The sequence below is a fragment of the Triticum urartu genome, unplaced genomic scaffold, assembly GCF_056163025.1.
Source record: "Triticum urartu cultivar PI428250 unplaced genomic scaffold, HENAU_Tu73 scaffold874, whole genome shotgun sequence".
NCBI lineage: Eukaryota > Viridiplantae > Streptophyta > Magnoliopsida > Poales > Poaceae > Triticum > Triticum urartu.
Genome location: NW_028261065.1, coordinates 20,213 through 30,473, shown reverse-complemented (window position 1 = coordinate 30,473; position 10,261 = coordinate 20,213). Strand labels below are relative to the sequence as shown.

Here is a 10,261-nt window from a genome sequence, read left to right as displayed (position 1 = left end):
CAAGCAGTTTATGTACCTGCAGACGATTTGACCGACCCTGCCCCTGCCACAACATTTGCACATTTGGATGCTACTACCGTACTTTCCAGAGGATTAGCTTCCAAGGGTATTTATCCAGCAGTAGATCCTTTAGATTCAACCTCGACTATGTTACAGCCTCGGATCGTTGGCAACGAACATTATGAAACTGCGCAAAGAGTTAAGGAAACTTTACAACGTTACAAAGAACTTCAGGACATTATCGCAATTCTTGGCTTGGATGAATTATCGGAAGAGGATCGTTTAACTGTAGCAAGAGCAAGAAAAATTGAGCGTTTCTTATCACAACCGTTCTTTGTGGCAGAAGTTTTTACTGGTTCTCCAGGAAAGTATGTTGCTCTTGCGGAAACTATTAGGGGATTTCAACTAATCCTTTCCGGAGAATTAGACGGCCTACCTGAACAGGCTTTTTATTTGGTGGGTAACATCGATGAAGCTAGCACGAAAGCTATAACCTTAGAAGAGGAGAACAAATCGAAGAAATGAAATTAAATCTTTATGTACTGACTCCTAAGCGAATTATTTGGGATTGTGAAGTGAAAGAAATCATTTTATCCACTAATAGTGGCCAAATTGGCGTATTACCAAACCACGCCCCCATTAACACAGCAGTAGATATGGGTCCTTTGAGAATACGCCTCCTCAACGACCAATGGTTAACAGCGATTCTGTGGAGCGGTTTTGCGAGAATAGTTAATAATGAGATCATCATTTTAGGAAATGATGCGGAACTGGGTAGTGATATTGATCCGGAAGAAGCTCAAAAGGCACTTGAAATAGCCGAAGCTAACTTGAGTAAAGCTGAGGGTACGAAAGATTTGGTTGAAGCGAAGCTCGCTCTCAGACGAGCTAGGATACGAATCGAGGCTGTCAATTGGATTCCCCCATCCAATTGAAGACAATCCAGTGGTTTATAGTTGATACAAAGAAAAAGGGAAGAGGGGTAGAAAAAGTTATTAGATAGCGAAGCGAAGTAAGTCCAATGCTATCTAGTAATTTTTCTACCTACTTACCTACTATTGGATTTGAACCAATGACTCCCGCCGTATGAAAGCAATACTCTAACCACTGAGTTAAGTAGGCAATTTATCACCACAAAGGAAGACCCATTACTTCGATCGATTATATATTGAATCCCTTTTCTAAGCAATACCGCTCTGTTATTGGTCTGTTATATACTAAATACTAAACTAAATACTAAACAGATACAGATCAAAGGGGTATCCTCTGGCATTAGAAAATATTCATCTTGACAAGAAATTATCTATATGTTAAGATATCTCTGATAAGGGCTATAGCTCAGTTCGGTAGAGCAACTCGTTTACACGTGCGCCAATGCTTTTCAAAGGAGCTTATTATGCAATGAACATAATCGATCTTATTGCAAAATCAATGTCTTACTTCATAGATTCGAGAGAATAGGAGAACAGTAGCCTGACAAACAGTCGGTTCAGTCCGATTCAGGTGCCAATTCAGGTGCCTAATCAAATAGAACCCTTATGGATTTGCTAGTTGATAAGGTAAATATCCAGCCCACTAAATGCTAGGCGTAATGAGGATAAGGGCCTCCAAAAAACTTCTTTTCGTTCTATGAACTTTAAGGTGTATGAAGTCTCATAGTTAACTCTTGCAGTGGAACGATAGAGACTCCATTTCACTTAGGTTGATTTAATTTAGACCGGAGGCAGACCTAAGTCAAGGTAATCCTCCTTTGAAACACTTTGGTATTGCTCCTAGATAGATCATAATACAAAAAATCAATCAGAGCACAGGGAGCCATCTCATTATCTTTCCGTAAAGAAAAACTATGGTGGACTAACTGATCTTTAAATCAGTTTATGAAAGAGCCCAATGCAAAAAAATGCATGTTGGGTCTTTGAAACAGTTCAAATCATTTCGATAATAATCCGTTTGATCTGTTTTACCGAGAAGGTCTACGGTTCGAATCCGTATAGCCCTAATATGCCCTTTTTTAGATTTTAGGATCTCTATCCTATGTTTTCTTTAGTTTAGTATAGTTTTCATTTTCTCATTAGTATTTGTTTATAGACTGGATAGGCGCCTGCGACATAGAATAGAGATAAAAGCATTACCAAAGGCTCATTCATCGAAAATCAAAATCATACAGACAGGAAAAGAAAAACGAATTTCTATCAAATCAATAGAAGAAAGGATCCTTTCCCTGATTTGAATCCCGTCCTCCTTCAAATAGGATATCTCTAGACTTCCCTATAATAACTGCAATGATTTTATCCATTTTGCGAATTCCTACTTTGTTTTAAGTATATTTATTACTTTGTTTATAGATACATTATGTAAATTGATCAACTTTAAATAGAAAAAATAAAGTAAAGAGTAAATAAGAAAACAGAATATTCTGTCTCATAGTTCTGAAATAGAGTTCTTTATTTTTATTTTATAGTATTACTTCTCATTAATTATACTGCATAGATTAGTCCTACTATCTTAATTAGGTTCTAATTTAGTAGTATTCTCATTTTTATTTAATAGTCTCTTATTATTTTATTATTAAATATTAAATAAAGGATAGAGCTATTCTTTTTTCTAGAGATTCTAGAGAAAGCGAGACAAAGTGAAACGAGAAAGTTTTCTTTATATAAGAATTAGATCTACATACACCATATCTAAATAGAATGGAAATCCAAAAGAAAGGGAGTTGGGATTCCATTGGATGAATCTTTAAAGAAGATGCAGCACAGAGGAAACAAAGGCTAAACTTAAACTAAGCGCTTTTGTTTGAACAAAAAAGATTCTTGTTTCACCGAGGAAAAGAGAGAAGTTCTGGATAAATTGACAATGCTGAATTGAATTGACTAATTTAAGTTCCGCCTATTCCACATTAATGGGAGTACATTATGTTTCTGCTTCACGAATATGATATTTTTTGGACATTTCTAATAATAGCAAGCCTTATTCCTATTTTGGCATTTTCGATTTCAGGACTTTTAGCCCCGGTTAGTGAAGGACCAGAGAAGCTTTCTAGTTATGAATCGGGTATAGAACCCATGGGAGGGGCTTGGGTACAATTCCGAATACGCTATTATATGTTTGCGCTCGTTTTTGTTGTTTTTGATGTGGAAACCGTCTTTCTATACCCTTGGGCAATGAGTTTCGACGTATTGGGTGTATCCGTTTTTATCGAAGCTTTGATTTTCGTGCTTATCTTAGTTGTTGGTTTAGTTTATGCATGGCGAAAAGGAGCCTTGGAATGGTCTTAACTGAATATTTAGACAAAAAAAAAGAAGGAAAAGATTCTATTGAGACAGTTATGAATTTGATTGAGTTTCCCTTACTTGACCAAACAAGTTCCAATTCTGTTATTTCAACTACACCAAATGATCTTTCGAATTGGTCAAGACTCTCCAGTTTATGGCCCCTTCTATACGGTACCAGTTGTTGTTTCATTGAATTTGCTTCATTAATAGGCTCACGATTCGACTTTGATCGTTATGGATTGGTACCAAGATCAAGTCCTAGGCAAGCAGACCTAATTTTAACAGCCGGTACGGTAACAATGAAAATGGCTCCCTCTTTAGTGAGATTATACGAGCAAATGCCTGAACCAAAATACGTCATTGCTATGGGAGCCTGTACTATTACAGGGGGAATGTTCAGTACGGATTCCTATAGTACTGTTCGGGGAGTTGATAAGTTAATTCCTGTGGATGTCTACTTGCCGGGCTGCCCACCTAAACCGGAGGCAGTTATAGATGCCCTAACAAAACTTCGTAAGAAGATATCGCGAGAAATAGTTGAGGATCAAACTCTATCTCAAAATAAAAATAGATGTTTTACTACCAGTCACAAGCTTTATGTTAGGCGCAGTACTCATACAGGAACTTATGAGCAAGAATTGCTCTATCAATCACCATCTACATTAGATATATCTTCTGAAACTTTTTTCAAATCCAAAAGTTCAGTACCTTCCTACAAATTAGTGAATTAGGAGAGGGGCTCTTTTGTGTAGAAAAATAAAAAGCAGGGCAATCTTTCAAACTTGCATCCGAAATGTGAAATATTTATACAAAGAGGGAGAGATGAAGACAATGCAGCAGGGTTGGTTATCTAATTGGCTAGTCAAACATGAGGTGGTTCATAGATCTTTGGGCTTTGATCACCGAGGAATAGAGACTTTACAAATAAAAGCAGGGGATTGGGATTCCATTGCTGTCATTTTATATGTATATGGTTACAATTATTTACGCTCCCAATGTGCTTATGATGTAGCACCCGGTGGATCTTTAGCTAGCGTGTATCATCTTACGAGAATACAATATGGTATAGATAATCCAGAAGAAGTCTGCATAAAAGTCTTTGCCCAAAAGGATAATCCTAGAATTCCGTCTGTCTTCTGGATTTGGAGAAGTGCCGATTTTCAAGAACGCGAATCTTATGATATGGTGGGAATCTCTTATGATAATCATCCGCGCCTTAAACGTATCCTAATGCCTGAAAGTTGGATAGGCTGGCCCTTACGTAAGGATTATATAACCCCCAATTTTTATGAAATACAAGATGCTCATTGAATGATAAGAAATTCATGCTCACTTATACAACACAACTCCAGATTTTATTCAAGTCAAGGAATATTTTTAGGTTCTTTTCCTAGATGAAACGGAATACCTATTTATAATTAATTCCTAATTATACAAAAGCATTCCAGATAGACTGAGCAAAAAAAGGGTTTCATTTGGATTCCCCTATTTTGAAAATCGCATATTAATTTCCTTCATATGAACAGAAAAATAGGATGACTCAAAGAAGTTCTCTACCAGGAACTTTGTACCGCGCACATTACTTAGCACAACTAGGAAAATAAGATAAGATAAAGATAAGCAAGACTAAAAAAATATTCGTCGGAATAGCGGAATACAAAATTAAGAAACGCAAAAAAATAAAGGGGAATCTCACCCCCTTCTTTATCATAAAGAAAAGATATATTTTAAAACTTCTTTAAAAAGAAAAAGAAGTGCCTCTATATTTATATTATAGATTTATCCACTTAGATGAATAAATATTATTAATGAATATGTATCACAATCCATCTCGAGGTATTTGGATCAATACCTATTCGGTGGATCTTTTTTTTTTTTTTCTCTGCCAGGAACCAGATTTGAACTGGTGACACGAGGATTTTCAGTCCTCTGCTCTACCAACTGAGCTATCCTGACCTTTTCTTGTGCATCATCCTAGTAGAGTATTTGTATCTATGTCAATTAAAAGGACTAAAAATTAATTAAAGTATTTCAAATTTTAAATTTGAAAATGGGGGGGGTAGTCCTATGCATTGTGCATGGTTTACTTAAATAAAACTTAAAAATAGAGTGAATAACCAAGATTTCTTGCCGATACTCTAATAAAAAAGAAATCTATTCAATGAATAGGATAAGATCCATTGAGTTCTCTTCGCATTCCTTTGTGAAAGAGTAGAATGAGAAAGCTAATGAATCTTAAACCCATTGCATTGATAAAAAGAAAAAAAAGTGCATTGATAAAAAGAAAAAAAAAAAGAGGATAAATAATAATAATATAGTATAGTTAGGGAATAAAAGAGGATTTGGGGATAGAGGGACTTGAACCCTCACAACTTATAAAGTCGACGGATTTTCCTTTTACTAGAAATTTCATTGTTGTCAGTATTGACATGTAGAATGGGACTCTCTCTTTGTCCTCGTCCGATTAATCCACTTTTTTAAAGATCTCGAAAACTTTGAATTTTAATTGAAGAATTTGATTATTCAATATTCGATTGGAGTGGATTCACAATAATGAAAAAAAAAAATTATGATATGAGTTTTTTATTTCATAATCATTATCATTTCTAATTTCATTTTTAAAAAAGATAAAGAACCTATATTATAATTAGAATATAATATGAGTTCTGTGATTAATCGTTTGCTATGTCAGTATCTATACGTGTTTATTAAATGTATAAGGTATAAAACCCCTCTTTCTCTAATTTAGAACTAGAAGGAATTCCACTAACAACACAACGTAATTAACTCGATTCGTTAGAACAGCTTCCATTGAGTCTCTGCACCTATCCTTTTCCTTTGTATTCTAGTTCGAGAACCCCTTGTTTTCTCAAAACACGGATTTGGCTCAGGATTGCCCTTTTTTAATTCCAGGGTTTCTCTGAATTTGGAAGTTACCACTTAGCAGGTTTCCATACCAAGGCTCAATACAATCAAGTCCGTAGCGTCTACCGATTTCGCCATATCCCCATTTCCCTCTTCTTTGAGACCAGGATTCCTTGTGTAATTTCATCCATCTCTTAGTTTTTTTTTTGAATCATTGAGTTCATCACTCAACGTAGTCTAGCAGTTCAGTTCGACTCTATTTGAGAGACCTCGCTTGCTTATTGCAATTCAGAATTGAATTGATTCTATCCTTGATGTATTTGCAATTCAATCCGAATCAATATATCCAAAAGTTTTTATCTCCCCCACCTCCCGTCTTACTTTTTTATAGTATTCAAAATTATACTATAACGCTTGATATTTATTCTTTTTTTCTAATCAGAATTAGCAATTTTATTTACTCTGACTCTATGTTCCCCTTAGTGAAATATTAATCCTCAAATTATTAACAAATAATAAAGTCTATAATGATCGAATGAAAATACCAATAAATTCTATAATTTTATTTTTTAATATCCTATAGTTAAGCATATCAAGCTAACTTTATCTTTAAGAAGTTTTAGTATTTTTTTATTTTTATAAGTATAACTTCAAATTTAGAACTAGTTAATAGCTAAGATTAATAACTAATATCTGAGATTTTACGGATTTCCTATACTATACCTATTTCTATTTGTTACACTATTTCCGTTATGTAAGCCCACTTAGCTCAGAGGTTAGAGCATCGCATTTGTAATGCGAGGGTCATCGGTTCAAATCCGATAGTCGGCTTTTTTTTCTCTATCGATGTTCTACGAACAAGAATCTCTTTTTTTCCGAATTAAATGGAGAATCCAGGATCTTTTATGTTTTTTACCTTACAATTTTGCTAGATACAAAACAATAAAATAAATAATATATATACAAAAAAAAAAGATTTTGATGAAATTCCATTTTTTGGGGTACTTTAGTTGATTTTACTCTGTTTATCCTGTAGTTTAATTCAGTTTTAATTTCGATGTATTCTGTAATGTAAATACAATGAAATTAATTGTGTAAAATGAAATTTCAATAAAATAAAAAAAGGAGTCTTCATGTCCCGTTATCGAGGACCTCGTTTAAAAAAAATACGCCGTCTGGGAGCTTTACCAGGACTCACTAGAAAAACACCTAAATCCGGAAGTAATCTTAAAAAAAAATTCAATTCTGGGAAAAAGGAGCAATATCGTATTCGTCTTCAAGAAAAACAGAAATTGCGTTTTCATTATGGTCTGACAGAACGACAATTACTTAGATATGTACATATCGCTGGAAAAGCAAAAAGGTCAACAGGCCAGGTTTTACTACAATTACTTGAAATGCGTTTGGATAATATCCTTTTTCGATTGGGTATGGCTTCAACCATTCCTGGGGCCCGCCAATTAGTCAACCATAGACATATTTTAGTTAATGGTCGTATAGTCAATATACCAAGTTTTCGTTGCAAACCCCGAGATATTATTACTACGAAAGATAACCAAAGATCAAAAGGTCTGGTTCAAAATTATATTGCTTCATCGGACCCGGGGAAATTGCCAAAGCATTTGGCGATTGACACGTTGGAATATAAAGGACTAGTAAATAAAATCCTAGATAGGAAGTGGGTCGGTCTCAAAATAAATGAGTTGTTAGTTGTAGAATATTACTCTCGTCAGACTTGAACTTAACGAAAAAAGGAAAGGTTCATAGAATTTTCTTCCCCTTCCCCTTTCCCCGAACTAAATCGCCCTAAGACCATTACCATTAATTTGTATTTTCCCATCAACTAGCTAAAATTGATTAACCCTAGGATTAGGATCCTTTTTTCTTTTTTCCTCTATGTGTATTTTACATACCACAGTAATTTGCTATAGAGAATTTCTAATTTCTATTAAATCAAAATAAGATAATATAAGATATTATATTATTGCTGGAAAAAATTGTTATTTGATTTGATACATTGTGATCCTTAACGTTGATGAATTAAGAAAAACGGAAAGAGAGGGATTCGAACCCTCGGTAAACAAAAGTCTACATAGCAGTTCCAATGCTACGCCTTGAACCGCTCGGCCATCTCTCCTACATAACTTATTATGGAAAATAAACTGAGTGAATAGCGAGTTTTCTTATTCCTGCAGTACAGGTACAACCGCAACCACTCGGGGGTTCCATAGTTCTATTGGAAAAATTCCTTTTGATCTAAGTGGAAGGATACAGGATTTTTTACTAGAAATTGCGCTCGCTATAAAATAAAAGTTTTAATTTGGGTTTTCCCGCAACTAAAGAAAAAGAAAATGGAAGAATTCTTCTTATTGCATAATAAAATAAAGAAACCTTAGAATTCCGTTTGCATAAGATACGCTACACCATACTATCGAAATCAAAAATAGGGTATGAGACAATTAATAACTTTGAAAACACGAAATAGTTGATAACATAAGTTGTTGTTCAGAAATAGGAAAGTGGAATGAAATCCAGTCTTAGTCAAATATTTCATATCTCTTCGTGTCCAAGCAGAAGGAAAAGGATACAATTTGAGCTGAGCGGAAAATCCATATCTCTCTTATCCATTTAAAGCATATGGATTTAGAGTAGAGCATATGGATCAATCTATTTATAATTATAAGAATCGAATGTGTTTGTTTTTATGTTATTTTGTGAAGGAATGAAAACAATTCTATATAGAATGGGTTGGGAATTATGCCTAGATCCCGTGGAAATGGAAATTTCATTGATAAGACCTCCTCAATTGTAGCCAATATTTTATTGCGAATAATTCCGACAACCTCAGGAGAAAAAAAGGCATTTACTTATTATAGAGATGGTGCGATTTGACTCTTTTTTTTGCTTTTTTTTAGCCCTACCTATACCTCAGTCTTACGAAAAAGAGAGGGGGGTTGGCATAGAGAGAACCAAATTTGTAAAGCAAACAAACCCACGCTTCGGGAAGGTGAGGCGAACTAACAATTCCTTCCGTCGTGTATCCTCGATTGATGCGGCTTCAGATACTTCAATTGTAGATTTGAGTATTGAGCGAAAGGTTACACCTACAGGATATGGTATGGTATGGATTACAGGCCAATCCTACTCTATTAGTATCCGTAGGCAGCATAGGGGAGAAAAGCACTACACCTAGAAATAGGAATCAACAAGAGAAAAACTTTGTTAGAAATTACCCCTTTCCTGATCGGTATCAGGGCTGGGAAGAATGGTTGGGATAACAAACAACCATCAGGTTTGTACTTTGGATACCCCTATAACCATCAAAGATCGTTGAAGTAGCTAATTCCTCTAAATAGGAGGCGTTGAGAACAAAGAAATTATTGGAGCTATCGTTTTCCTCTAGCATTAATAGAATTCATTGGTGTTAAGAAAAACCTCTTGTGGGAAGGTTGGCTAGAGATTTCTTGGAAAAATACCAGCCCCTTTCGGTTCATAATGAGACGGGACTAATTCTATTTTGATTCTATAGATTATTTCGCTTAGTACTATTATGTACAGAAGGGAGGAGCCGTATGAGATGAAAACCTCATGTACGGTTTTGGAACGGAGATTTTTTGAATAGAATGAACGACCGTAACGGATGTTGGCTCAATCCGAAGGAAATTATGCGGAAGCTTTGCAAAATTATTATGAAGCTACGCGACTAGAAATCGATCCCTATGATCGAAGTTATATACTCTATAACATAGGCCTTATACACACAAGCAATGGAGAGCATACAAAGGCTTTGGAATATTATTTCCGGGCACTAGAACGAAACCCCTTCTTACCGCAAGCTTTTAATAATATGGCCGTGATCTGTCATTACGTGCGACTATCTCCACTATAGAAAGAAAAAAAAAAAAGAGAGGATCAAATTTTCTAGTAAATACTAGAAAAAAAGGGCTTTCTACATAGGGATCGTAAAAACAACGATTTTTCCCTATCAGCTGTAGGAAGGAAGGACACTTCACGAGAATCAAAAAACGAAGAAAGTATGGCCTATACTACTACTCTATGGATAAAGTTTCTCAAATTGATAGAGAAAGCACCGTAAAGATCAATTAGTGAGCGACTGGGTC

The 10,261-nt window shown here is 35.1% G+C and overlaps 2 non-coding genes across 2 annotated transcripts; one reads left to right on the top strand and one right to left on the bottom strand.

Moving 5' to 3' along the window:
* Positions 1-5,158: 5,158 nt before the first annotated feature.
* Positions 5,159-5,231, bottom strand: TRNAF-GAA (transfer RNA phenylalanine (anticodon GAA)). The gene has a single exon. It is a non-coding gene; the product is annotated as a tRNA-Phe (tRNA).
* Positions 5,232-6,898: 1,667 nt separating this feature from the next.
* On the top strand, positions 6,899-6,971 carry TRNAT-UGU (transfer RNA threonine (anticodon UGU)). Its single transcript has one exon. It is a non-coding gene; the product is annotated as a tRNA-Thr (tRNA).
* Positions 6,972-10,261: the final 3,290 nt, after the last annotated feature.